The sequence below is a fragment of the Calonectris borealis genome, chromosome 4 (genome assembly GCF_964195595.1).
Source record: "Calonectris borealis chromosome 4, bCalBor7.hap1.2, whole genome shotgun sequence".
NCBI classification, from domain to species: domain Eukaryota; kingdom Metazoa; phylum Chordata; class Aves; order Procellariiformes; family Procellariidae; genus Calonectris; species Calonectris borealis.
The window spans coordinates 39,977,984-39,992,952 of record NC_134315.1 but is presented as its reverse complement, the minus strand read 5'-3'; positions in this window follow the sequence as shown (position 1 = coordinate 39,992,952).

Genomic DNA, 14,969 nt, shown 5'->3' with positions numbered 1-14,969 from the left:
ATTCTGAGTTTTCTTATATACTACTTATTCCCAGCAGTGGCATATAAATAGTTAATAATTATGATTCCCTTTTCTTCGCTTAGTACCTTGGCTAAATTTGTAATCAATATCTCGCGTTTGAGCTAATCGCTTGATTCTTATTCCTCTTTGTGCCCATCCAGTCAGTGAGGTTAGTGCTCTGCAGACTGCTGTCCCAGAACAAAGCTTCCTTTTTTAATCACAGAAAGACAACTCAAACAATTGCCCTCTCCCCTCACCAAAGATTCTACAAGTTTCCAAATTTCTACATCACTTATTAATCAGTGATTCATTTCCATGTTTTTGACCATGTTTCCTTCATTTGTTGGAAAGTCCTGATTAAGGGTTTCAGAGAAACATAGCACATCGGCCTCAGAGAAATAACATATGCATAAAATACAATTATACATATCTCATGGTGTAACCCCAGCCAGCAGCTAAGCCCCACACAGCCGCTCCCTCACTCCCCCCCCCGGTGGGATGGGGGAGAGAACCAGAAGGGTAAAAGTGAGAAAACTTGTGGGTTGAGATAAAGACAGTTTAATAGGGAAAGCAAAAGCCACGCACGCAGGCAAAGCAAAACAAGGAATTCATTCACTGCTTCCCATTGGTGAGCAGGTGTTCAGCCATCTCCAGGAAAGCAGGGCTCCATCATGCGTAACGGTTACTTGGGAAGACAAACGCCATCACTCCGAACGTCTCCTCTTCCTTCTTCTTCCCCCAGCTTTATATGCTGAACATGATGTCATATGGTATGGAATATCCCTTTGGTCAGTTGGGGTCAGCTGTCGCAACTGTGTCCCCTCCCAACTTCTTGTGCACCCCCAGCCTACTCGCTGGTGGGGTGGTGTGAGAAGCAGAAAAGGCCTTGATTCTGTGTAAGCGCTGCTCAGCAGTAACTAAAACATCCCTGTATTATCAACACTGTTTCCAGCGCAAATCCAAAACATAGCTCCATGCTAGCTACTATGAAGAAAATTAACTCTACCCCAGCCAAAACAAGCACAACACATTCCCAGACTCATGCGATTTGGTTAAAGAAAATGGATTGCAGCAGTAGAAGAAAGAATAGATTTCGGTGTTTGTGTTTGTTAAGCTGGGGATAAACACAATTTTTATTTCTTTTCTCCTAAAGTTGTTTCTTGCTTTAAATTTTGTTGTGTTTATAAATACAGTGAACTTTGAGATTTTTTCTGTCTTTGTTTCAGGACATTGTATATAGAAAGGTCACAGTCCAGAATTAGAAAAGTCAAAAAAAGAAAGAGCAAGGGACAAAAATCAAAGCACTTGGAGGGATGCTTATTCTTTGCTCTACAAGTGATGTCCTAGTCTACCTTTCACCACCTTGTCATTTTCATGTATCATTTTCAAAGTTTTATCTTCTGAGAGGGTCATATTTTCTGTGGTAAAAGAACATGAACATGGCATTCAGGATAAAGCAATTCTGTTCACAAATAAATGCGATTTTGTTTGCAAAGATATACGTTAGCCTTAGTCAAAACCAGATGAAGAATTTGAGCTTCTAGTTCTCATTTCCTATGAGGTGATAGAATTAATCATTTCTGCTGATATAAATAATCTATATGCTAAGACCTGGAATGAATGGAGACATCTATAAAACTAATCACAGCTCATCAGATACCAATGTATTTCTCCTTATTTCAGTGTGAAGGAGTTTATGAAAACATGTATACTGTCATTTCACAGGTGGCTTGGTGTTTTACCTCATCCAGGAGCAATGTGCCAGACCACGTTCATTTTTTATTAATTTACTGCCTAACATGTAATGCCATTCAACCTTTCTCCAGTCCAAAAGTAGAGCCAGACACTGTTATACCCTTTTTCGTGATACATAGTGCTAATCCTACAATGCCTTATATTTGACTGTTGAATGGCTTCTGTGGTCTCCTGTCAGATTACGGTAGGTTGCAGACCCAAAAATTGCCTTCCCTTCAAGGGTTAAACTATGTAATGTAATTGTAGCTTATTCTAAAAAAGCTGCTCTCCCTGAGGTCAGGCAGAGCACTGAGCTGCAACCATTAATAAGCCATTTGGTGTTTGCCTCTGTGATCAAAGAATTCTTGTCCAGAGTGCAGTAGCTTGTTTCCTTTGCATTTCAGCTTCAAATTTAGTTTCCAGAGAGAAGAGAGAATAAATCCTGACAATAACAATGGTGAATCTTTAATGGCACTCATTAAAGTCAATGTTTGATTTTTCAACTGTGCTACCTGAAATTCAATTTTTAGACCAAAAATGCATTTAAAAGCTTTGGGGCCTTTTGTAACAAACACTCCTTCACAAGTTATACTGATCTGCTATGTTGGATGGAAGACTACTTTATGTTATTTGTTCCATTAGTTCCTTTAATTTCTTTTATAACAACTGAACCTTTACAGTGGTTTAAAAAAATCTAATAGCAGCTTTGATCTTCAGATATCAGCTAGAGGGTACTCCACACTTGGATTTTAAATAATGTACTGTAGAAAGCTACCGTCCAATGAAAAATCCTCAATTACTTTAAAAGCTACCCTTCACCATGCTTTTACATTTACAGGCCTTTCTCCTTTTTTGAAATTTCAACCTCCATAATACTGAGGTGCTTTAAGCAATTATTTATGATAACATTACCTCATACTAATTTTCTACTCAGCGCATATACCAGAGTTGCATCTGCTTTGTTAGAACAAAGAACACGATCTAGCTGATAGATGTTCTCCCTCTTCTCTCACATAATCGATGAAAAACACTCCCCAGAGACAGCGGTGTCTTTTTCTTCTTGCATGGGATACAGCGTTCCTTTAACTATTGTTCAGTAAATACATTAATTAAAACAAAAACCCAAAACAGAACAGTGCGTTATAAGCTGTTAGAGTACCTTTATTTTTGTGCCTGTAGGACCAAGAATCTCATAGATAAAGTCCTGGGTTTCATATGCTGTATGAGTTAATGTATCTTGCTATATGTAACTAATACTGATGCTATTTGATATGTGTATGTTTGACTATGTATATATGCATGCATAACTGCATCTACACTTACTGTGTGCGTGACTGAACACCGTGTATAAGCAAATATGCTTTTGCCCTTTAGAGCAGTACTGGTTGGCAAATACTCATTGGTTTTTTAAAGGAAATTTCAGTTTTCTTGGAAAAAAAGGGGATTGGCTTCCAAACAAATCAGAAGCAAGGCTCTCAGGCTGCAAAGCCTGCCAGTTTCACCTGATCACACATTACCGAAGGTTGGAGGCACTGAAATGGGCACCTCCACATGATGCAAGTGCAGCCACATGTTGTGCATAAAGTGAACGGGAAGCTGGATTAGATTCAGCATGGGAGCCTCAATAACCAGCTCAGCACCTGTGAAATGCACAAAATGCAAAGGAGAGGTCTCGATGTTGACTAAATGCCTGCTATTCCTTAGGTTTAGCAGCCTCCTTCTGTCATTCAGTATCTATACCTACTTATAACCAGAGAAATAGCTTTTGGATTAAATGTGGAGTGATATTAAAGCCCTGGTATAGGAGACACAGGCTCAAATTCCTGTCCTGCTAGATGAGAAATGAGGCTTGAGTGTTGAAACAACCAAACTGCTGGATGGTTTCTCACTCTCTCTCTCTTGCTAAAATCTTTCTGCCATGTATTAATAATTGAACAGGCGTGAAACTGTCTTGCCACAGCCTTGCTATATACAATGTCAACTAAGCCAGCTCTTCATTCTTCCATCCTTCAAAATATTTAATTTCTAGCATACAGTGCTGCATTCAGTCTCCCCCTTCTGAGGTGACTGCTCAAACCCCTTGACTATTGGATACATGCATGCATAGCTTGTGCGGTCCTCAGAGTTCTACCTCCCTTCACATTTTAATTCTGCTACCGGTGTGCTAGGGTGCTTCTTATTCTGATTCCTGAGATCAGAGTACTTCTGAACCTGCCAGTCCTGCTGATCTCTGTTAGGCAATTAAATTAGAGGCATGTCATAGCTGAGAGATGTGTTAAAAGGCGTTTGCTGACACTACTTATCAGATCCTGAAGCCTGCTTCCGAGAAATGGGAGACAGATGATCCCAGCCAGCTCTGAAGTTGCCCTTCTCCACTCAGTTGCTTAGGGGGGGTTCAGGTTCAGCTGAAAGCTGAACCAGGTGAATGGTGACAGGACTGTCGGTCTTTTGTTTCTCTTCTGAATTACAGTATTCCTAGTTTTCCTGAAAGAACAGGATTTTTTTTTTGTAAGCTAGCGATTAAAAAGCATAACAGTTAGATAGTTAAATAATAGTTGTAAGAAGAAAAAAATTAATCCTCATTGTTCTGCAAGCTATAACTATGAGTGTAAAGCTATTTCAATCTGGGCCTCAAATCTTCAAAATGCTTTAAGAAAGTATTTCTAAGGGCTAGATAAGTGTATCTGTAATTAAAGTTAGACACACAGGTAACTTTCACATTATAACTGTAATTTACTGAACATCAGAGTTATCCTTGAAGATTGTCTGGAAGACAGAACTGGTGCAGACACAGTTGTCCATCTGTTTTCTGTCCTAAACCCAAATATCTGTAAAGAAATAGCTTCACACTTTCAAATGTGAAATGGGCTGTAAATCTTATATATCCTGAAGTGGGAAGTAGAGGTAGTCAGATAACTTAGTCTTTATTCATGGGAATATTATAAAATCCTTAAAGATCTCCAAAACTCAGACTTACAATAAATCTAATGAAACAAACAATAAGCATAGAATGCATCCAAGAAGTCCTTCCCTCAGGTCATTAAAGTACTTTCTGCAAAGTGCTTCTCAAATCCTTGGATTAAAGAAAACAGAGATTTGTACAGTGAGATTTATAATGTGGTCATGTGAGATTTGCGATTCCTTCATCAAGCTCTGTGGAATTGACACAATGCTTAACAGACTTGCTTCCCCCTCCCCCTCCCTTCAATTTCAACTAAACAGTAAATAAAATTACCAAAACGAAATCAATACAGTACATTTCCATTTCTCCTCAAGGGAATTATATTGCTTTATGTTTGGTATTTCTTCCCATCCAGAGAACTAGGTTTCACTCCTCTCTGCTTCCTCTGAAACACAGTGAGTAATGGATGCCCAACACTAAAAAAAGAATGGAAAAAAAATTTGTTAGCTCTTGGTACTGTAATTGTTTACATTACAATAGTATCTCAGGGCCAAATTTGAGATCAAGGTCCCGTTTTACTATGTTTTGATTATATAGTAGAAAATAATCCTCACTTCAGAGCAGTTATAATCCTGCTAGAACTTTCAAATGGAAGACAGTGGACAGACACATGACTTGTGGGTGCTAGCTCTTGTAGGACAAGATTTAGATACTTTCTTCTAAATGGCATGAGTATTTTAGTCTTGGTAGTCTATGAAAGTTAGTAGTAGAGAGAAGAAACCTAAAAGAGAGAAATCAAGTCCAGACTAGCGATGCATGGTGTTGTAAATTGCAAGAACATTATCAAATACACAGGTCATTTATTTTTTTCTAAATGCAATTAAATTGTACTGGCCTTACATGCAAAAGCAGGATAATACATTTGTGGGAATTGCTGCCCATTCAAAAATCATGTCAGGCCAAAATGGTCAATTCAGTGTCTCTTACCTCTTCCTGTCTTTCAGTTCTGCACACTTATTCCTCTATAATTCATGTTCATCTGGGATGATACCCACACAGGACCACATTCATTTCTTGTGACAAAAACATCTTTAGAGACCATTTGTATCTTTTGTAGGAATGTAGGATGTTTTTTTCATAAGGTGATGGCAGTTCCTGAGAACCCAGATGTTATTAGATTTATTTTAACATATGTGTCTCTTTATACATCTGCAAATTCCCAGTCAGTGTTAGAAGTGAAGGAATTTTTACTTTCAGTTTTATTTTGAAGAAAATATTGAGGTAATTACTGTTATTTCATTGTTACTTTTCTACTATTGAATAATGTTAAATTCCTGTTTGATATTATCCTCTTTTTAAAAGGAGCTTTAGTATTTTGTTATTGTTTCCCAACAAAACACAAAGCTGGGTGTAGTTGGGCCAAGTCAAATATGTCCAAACCTATACTTCAATGATTACTGCTTAAATGTAACAAATCATAGTCTATTGACAGCTATTACAATCTAAAGCATCTCCTGCAAAAGCAGACTTGATATGCACAATCACGTATCTAGCCACGGTGTTTTCTTACCACAGGAAGTGAGAATAATAGTCTATGAGAGATAAATATTGCTTTTTTTCAGACAACATAAACAAAACTACACATAAGGAAAAGATTATTTTATTCTACATTGATAAAAGATACGATCCAGTCAGTTCTGTGATTTCTAATCATATGCAGCTCCTCTTTTAGTCTGTGCTTAAAAGAATTGGTTTGAAAATTTTCTCCATGAACTGTAAACAAGCAGAATTCTTTTATTTTGTGTTAGGTTGAGATCTTCCCTATCCCCTCCATTTTTTCCTCAATTTCTTCCTCAGCGTTTTCAATTCCCTGCCCCTGCAGTGAACAGACTTCTTAAGGGAACCCAAAACATTTAAGAAAATTGCAGATATTCTTTTCTTTGACGTTATTTGAAACTGTGCCTTTTAAAAAAATTATTCTTTATCTATGCATTTACATGGTAGAGTCCTTTAGAAGATAAGAGCGTCATTTGAACTGCCACATTTCATCTATTTACCGTTTTTTGTCTGTGTCTTCTTCAAGTACTAGAATTACTGGTTTGGGTGTCTTGGTAACTGATGTAGCAGCTTGACATTAATTAATGTTAATTTGTGTTTTTTGTATCATACTTCTTGAATGACACACTATTTCAGGAGTGCACCTGTGAAGAATTCCACTGAGCTGATGATGTGCCATTTTATCCTATATGTGCATCATTTCCTGGTCTTAGCTGCACAATCCACTTTAGTTCTTGCACCTTTTCCAGAAATTAGGCACAGTCATAATTATCTAGTTTGTCACAGGGCTCAGATTCACATTAATGAAGAAAGTAGCCGTGGTGCCCAACTCTTAGCAAAAATTTTCAAATTTCATAATAGATTTAAGAGAAATTATTGTACTCCCAGATGCTATGTGCTCCAGTTCTTAGTCTGATTTTGTAGCACAGAGGTTTGGGGGTTTTTTTACTGGCACTAGCACCTACTTATTCTATGCTACACAGTTAGAGACTTCTGGTAAAGGGCAAGATAAGCCTCCACTTGCCGGTTCATACGGTGGCTGTGAGAGCTTTCACTGCCTGCAGCTTTGTCCGTCCACCAATTTTGGAGGAACTCTGCCTGCAGAAGACTCACTATTCCTTTCTGCAGAGGACCTGATCACACATCTCTCTTCTGGGAATGTTTTGAATTCTCTACTATCTCTCCAGGTACACAACTAGCCACTCTCTTCAGCTTCATCTAGTGACTTCTATGCTCAACTAGTAGTGATTAACACAATTACTTTGGCAACAGTTTCATGCTGTTTTCAAATTGTTTTTTTTCAAATTCTTAACCATGGACAGGCGACTTAAAAGGGAAGCCCTTCAATATAGGCTTAGGTAGATTTGCAAACTCCCTGAGTTTTTGTTTGCTTTTCAAACCCTTTGATAAAAAATATATATATCTCTCTCATAAGTTTAATTTTTATTTGGAGTAGAACTCTTCAAATTTCTGTAATACAGTTTCATAGTTAACCTCCTCGGCCCTGAGTTAACTGAAAACTGTTGAAACATCAAAGCTTCAAAGCCTCCTATTGTTAGAAACAGCTCCCTGTCTTCCTTTTTGCTAGCACCTATTGCTAAATTGCCTTCCTTTTATTACCTTTTCAGCTGTTGTGGGGTTTTTAACTGCTTCATTCTTCAAGGTCTTTGCTTAATTTGCTGCAGTTCTGGCTCAATTATGACTCAGAGCCAAGAGGTCTGCTTCTCAGAGTGTGGGAATTTTGGCTGGCAGATCTGCAGCCTGGGTCTTTGCCCAGCCACCAGATCCAGCTGCTACTGGAGTCAGGTATGGATCAGAAGAATACCTCTAGACAAAATCATTGTACTGGTAGGCAGTAGGTCTGCAAAGGATGGATGCCTAAGATCAAATGTTACCTTTGCTACTGGAAGGACATTTAAGTACAGTGATAATTCTGGGCGACTCCAGAGATGCCTTTGTTTTTTGAACTGAGGATCAAGTAACTAATCACATATAACAGAGAAACACTGTACATTTTTACTACTCAGAAAATATTGTCAGATGTCAGATTCTATTGAATTATTGTATATGATATACATGAAATAAATCAGGGACTAATCATGGTATGGAAACTGAGTGGAGGGGAGAGATATTGAAGAACAGGGAAAGATCAGAAGTAGGAAATCCAGGGTATTTGTGTCCCTTTGTTTTCTGGGAGGTTTTGTGAGTTTAAATTAGTCTTAGCCTTTTCTGAAGATTGATTTGGATGACAGTTCCAACATAAAAAGCATTTCACCAGACTTCCTATTGAAAGCCTAATTTCACACTCATTTACACTGAAATCTATTCAACTTAAGCTGGTACTCTTGGAGTTGTTTATATTACTCTTGTTCTTTGCAATCAAGTCCACTATTCCAGTTTTGCCAAAGCAAAAAATTGCAGTAGCCACAGTATAGGCAAACACAGGGGGAAAAAAAAACCAAAACAAACTAAATATAAAAAAAATAAAGTCCTTTGAATTCCAAGAGGGGGAAATAAAAATGATTTGTATTAAAGGTTAAATATACCCTAAACTATAATGTTATGAGTTTTATAGGAATGATGTCTCTATATCCTTGTGCGATGCATCATCAATCCACAGCCAAATACCACTGACACTGTACATTTTTTATCTCTACAGAACAATATTTGGATACCACTTACCTCTGAGGCAGTTCTTCTGGAAATTATAAATATATTTCTTTCTTGGGATCAAAAGAAAGCACATCAAAATGAATGATGAAGCCTACAAACTGAATTTGCTACTATTTTATGTAAACTGAGGGAAAGTATAAAATTTCTTGTTCTAATTCACTCTACCCAGAGTTTTGACGATAGCAATCTGAAAATGTTACATTTGCAATATTATTTACCCAGCTGTAAGTAATTACCTAGTCCTTACTTAGCTGTGTAAATGATCACAAACAATTCTTTTCCTGGTGTGAGTGAGGACCATCATACTACAAGCTCAAAGTAACCCCATGCAAAACCATGGCGCTAATTCTAGCTGGGCTGGTCAAACACAGCAATTTAAAAATAGCATTACTGAAGCAAGAGTTCGTCTTTAGTTGCAAATTTGCAGCGGTCACTTTTTATCCCGTATTAGTAAAAGTATTTCATTCCTCCTTCTGGTGATCCAGAACACCAACGCTGGCTAGAAATTATGCTGATACAGAGTTATCACAAGCTTGCATACTACCCCTCTTTTATGACTTTTTTACGACTTTGGTAAGAAAGACATCCATGATCAAGACAGCTCCCTACTAGATGTTGGAGAAGACTATATATAGAAATCAGTGGTCCAAAATGACTGAAAATATTTTCAAAGATCAGCAATACTAACTGTAATAAATTACAAACTGAGTCCAGCAGGATAGCAAACAAAGTCAGTATGTAACTGTAACGTCTCTTGAATCTTCTTGAAACCAATACATCTTGTAGATTTAAAGTGCAGTTTTATCACTAAACCTACTGTAAAATAATGATGATCAATTTATTTTTAAAAGATCTAGCTTAATTTCCTCCATTCATTATGTGCATTATTCTTTCATGGTACCACTAACACAGTATTGTGGAAATGCTGTCATTGAGGATATAGTCTGCTTGAAAGGGAAGACCTAGACAATGGTCTCATATGACTAATTTGTTGTACTTCTACCATTGTGCTATTGTGTGTATATGATGACTGTCAGTTCATTAGAGTTTAAATCTCCTTATAAATATTTGATATTAAATTCTTTGTTACAGAAACTTTAAACCTTGTCTAGTCTAGTGATGTGTTTATTGTCTAAATTAAGCCTTAATATTTCACTTGCTCTAATGTTTTATATGGCAGTAGGATTTTACAAGGGCTTAATAAGAATAGGCTAAGCTTGCTCTATTGTCATGAAAACTTTTTTTTTTCTTGTGCACTTTCCACTCTCATTCCAGTCCCTCTCACTGATTCTGAGATTTAATGGCTCATGTGTTCTCTTAGACATAGTCATCTACTATACTATGGTGCTGTGACTATTTCATTATTCTGTTTCTTGACTTCATGCCCATGTCATCAATTCAGCTATTGGTTATTCAGTTTGTTAATGAGGGAAAAGTGCAATAACCATTCAGTCAAATTACAGAATATAGAAAAGGTCAAGGTACTATAGTACATTATTCTAATTCATGCAATATTGTACATAAGACGATATATTTTCCATTCCCTGATACTTCATTTCATAACAAAATTATTACAAGAACGTAATATGGCATAAAATTAATCCACGCTAAGAACAAAGCCTGCAATTAAAATGCTAAATGGCACAACTTGAATCCTTTCTTTTGACAATTACTGGAGTAAGAATAAGGATTTAATCTTGTACCACATGAAATCATAATTTTATAGTTATCATTTGCCACAGGATACCAAATATATTTTAAATCTACAGGAAGATACAGGTGCCAAAGTGCTGCCTAACCTCTCCCTCTGAGAAGTAACTCAGTGCAAATTAAAATGCTGCTTAGTTTCATCTAATTCTAGAAACATGAAATCCCTAACAGCAAAGTTTTTGATCAAGGAAAGGACAGCAATAAAGAATACAGTCAGAATTTTGTAGCCTCACAGTTTCTACAATTACCCATGATAGTCAAGATCAGGTTGACAGTCCTTGCCCAGCAACTAAACAAATATTCACTGTAAAAACTGCTTTAAAACTGAAACTCTCTTGCTGGAGCAGAAGCTAAAATCCCATCTCCAGTCTCATAGATGGTAGTCACAGGACAGGGGAATTCTGGTCATTTTGTCTGGTTTTGTTTGATTAATCTTTTACTTTATATTGTGCAAAATGGAAAAGCCTTGAAAAAAAAGAGTTTTAGAAATACTTTTCCTCCTATCTCAACCATGGTGTGATTGTTGGGGTACTTCCAGGAGGTGCCAGATACAGTCTTTCATGCAGAGGAGAAATTAATTCCATCTCTTACCTCTCAACAATGACTATTTTAACCACTACAGTTTCAGATAAAAATAAAAGGAAGGGCTAGATTTTAAATGAAATAATGTGCTCTTTTTTTAGTCCTCATTCTCCCTTTCCTGGGTAGCGTCTTTTTGTCAGAAAATGCTTAGGTATGTAATTCGAGTCTTCACAACAATGAAGGTAAGAACATCAATTCAGAAGAGATGTGGAGTTTAAAATACATTTTTTAATTTCCTAATGGATAGCATAAGATACCAGTATTTTACTTGGAATTGCAAAGCTTGTGAGACATTTTGTGACTCCCTAGCTTTATCTTTAATTTAGCTTGGTATACCTTTAAAGTTATAGCTGAGTGTGGAACTTATTATTGGCATTTTTTCCGTAATTTTGGTCTTCAAGTTAATCCTGCATGTCTACCTACTTATTCCTCCCATTATCCAGACCTGTTATTTTTATTCATACAAATATGTAGTTTCTCATGATGGTCACATGAATTCCATATTTCTGAAGCCTGTAATTTCACTTCTATTCTCCTTCACTAAATGGAGTTACTGATATTGTGATGAATTGAGTTATTGGGCTGTGTCTCTTTCAGTTCTTTCTTGCCATTAATTACACTCCATTCATTAATATGACAAATTGCAAAGTTTTCAATTTTGTTATTCTTTTCTTCAGTATTCTGGAAAATCAGTTTAGTCTTAATCAATGAACACTAGAGTCTAGTAGCAAATAAAAAGCGAGAAGTTGAAAGTCAAATGACAGGTTGGGTCAGACCCCAATGTGCATCTGACCTGTGCTCACAATAACTCTGAATTATGAATCAAGCTGCTTTTAACCAGCTAAGGGCTTGTTTTGCATTCAGTGCCCACTGTCACAAGTAGAATAGGATTGCTAAAGTGACTGTTTCAACCTGTGTCAACAGTCCTCTTTTGTCAGTCATTTGGGATAGTGGGTATGTTTGGGTACAAAAAAATATACAATTGTCATTTATTTCAGATTACTTTATTGGAATAAAATTTGGGAACACACTGTTTAATTTATATTTAAAGTTATGCATTGAGAAGGAAAGAAGAGCATGTACTTCAACCTGTTCTAGAGGATTGATAGTTTTGTCTTGCACTATACTACTTGAACAATAACTGCACCTGAAAAACATCACCTTTTATGGCCAAATCCACTAGACTTGGAAATCTGAAGGATGTAATTCAGATAAACTTTGGAAGTTGTCAAAGTGCATGTATTTCCATTGACACTTTTGGATGTATTTTTTTCAGTAGGGGATTTAATCATGTTGAACTACCAAAAGAGAAAAAGGTTATGAACATCTTTACAAAGGAAACAGATATAAATATAAGAAAAGACCATTATTTCAATACTGGGAGGCATTTGACTGAGGACTTTCAATATTTCTAGAAACCTTTCACTTCTGCCTTCTCTGACCTCACAGTATCCTCTCAGCCTGTCCTAATGGTGTTTTGCTGAGTTTTACATCACCCATTTTTTGTCTTTTTTTTAAAGGAAATTAATTATGAATCCTAACATGATGGCCTAAACACCTTGGAAGCGATGTATGATATGTATGCATAAATTAAAGTATTATCCGAATATATTAATCAGAGGGCTGAATAGGTGTAGAAGACATGATCTCCAATAAACCAGTGACATTTTAGAGCTGAAAGTGCTGCTCCTCTTACCTTTCCTGCTGTGGAAGAAAAAGGTTGATGATTCTCTGGAGATTCTGTGATAGCTCAAGACATGTCAATGACTCATCTGTAAATATCTATTCCCCTGAAGCTAGCAAGGAAAACTCCACAGAATGTGCTTGATAATATAAATCTCATCATGAAGCGATATACATCTTGTAATTGCCACTTGAAGGGTGAAGGCCAGATTTCCTGGCAGGTGTGATTTGGCATATCTCGGCTGAAATCACAGAACTGCTGTGTTACATCGGTTTGAAAGTCTGGACCTATTTCCCGAGCTATTTTTGTCATGCCCCTAAAATCAATTCCTTGAAGGCTAAGGCAGTGAAGAAAGGAAATAACTCTCTACTATTGGGATATTGACTACCACATAGGCTCTTGTCCAGCCTAAGACATTTGGGTTTTACTCTATCATAAATGATAAAATGTAATAAATCTATATAAGGTGAAAAAAGTAGAAAATAAAAAAAAAAAAAAAAGAGAAAAATACAAAATAATACATGACTTCTTGAAATTACAGTTTAGTAAATTTTCTTCTTCAGTTTGGACTGTTTCTAATAATCTGGAGGTGAGTATGTTAAGATAAAATAAAATTTATTAAACCAATGTTTGCTTATCACTTCTTCTAGCTTTCACAGTAGGGTCAGAATTAGACCTGTAGGATTCCACACCAAGGAACACTTAAATGCTAAAGATTGTTGAATGACCAGACTTTTCTGAATAATCAGAGGGGTTTTTTTTGTGATATCTTATGGATATGTGTTTATAGATTGACTTTTTATATTTAATAGCACAAATGACCTCATATTTTCCGTCATCTCTGAGAAACCACAGCAGCTGGTTTCCATGCTTTCCACCAAACTCCTTATTCCATCTCTCATCCGGATATCCCTTCCCTTCATCATCAGTGGTCTGAACCAGAATGCCAGTTTACTACACCTCACATGCTCTAGTAGCAGCCAGTTCACCCAGTCAGAATTACACTACTCCAGGATAAGAGTCTAGCGTCACAGTCCTTTATGTAAGGCATGTTCAGTTGGAAGATTTACACAATTTTATGGGGTTTATTTTGGAAATGACCTGTTTTCAAGCAGAGAAAAAGTAATTTTTTGGTGAGAACTGTTTACATTAAGAACAGATTACTTGGTGAGTCAGTCAGAGCAAAGGACTGGAAATCTGTGGGCATAAACTATGCACAAGATTTTCAGCCTCACAGAGGGTGTATTTACTCAGATCCTTACAAACTTTTTGAGGAGGTTGGTAACTCCAGCTTTAGCCAGAAACCTGAAGTAGGTCCAGCTGCTTTAAAGAGTATGTCTACCTGGCACAATGCAAAAATCCTGGTCTAAGTTGGGTAAGGTAGTTTGCTTCTGTATTGGGTGTAAATGGCATAGTGTTGGCAGTGGGAGGGCTGCAGGAGTGGCCTCTATGAGAAGAGGCCAGGGGTTGCTCCGTGCCCGACATAGCTGGTTCCAGGCGGCTCCAACAGACCTACTGCAGGACACAGCTGAGACCATCAGCCAAGCTGGTGATGCCTCTGTGAAAACATATTTAAGAAAGGGCAGAAAATGTTAGACGGGAGGGGGAAGAGGAAAAAAATAGTGAGAAACAGCAGAGGGAACACCAAGGTCAGAGGAGGAGGAGGAGGAGGAGAAGAATGCACTCCAGGCACTGGAGCAGATATCCATGCTGCAGCCTGCGGAGGACCCCATGCTGGAGCAGATGGGTATTTCCTTAAGGAACTGCAGCCCATGGAGAGCCCACACTGGAGCAGGGGAAAAGTGTGAGGAGCAAGGATCTGCAGAGAGAAACCATAGCCCCCTCCTGCCACTTGGGACAGGAGGGTAGAGGAGTCAGGAGTAAAGGTCTAAAGTTGGGCATGAGAAAGTGGAGAGGAAAGGTGTTGTTTTAATGTGTGTCTTTGTTTTTCTCTGCCCAAATCTATTTTAATTGGCAATAAATTAAACTAATTTTCCCCCAAATGAGTCTGTTTTGCCCATGACAGTAATTTATAAGCAATCTCCCTGACTTTATCTCGACTGATGAGTTTTCTTGTCCTATTTTCCCTCCCTATCCCACCAAGGAGGGGGAGTGAGTGAGCAGCTG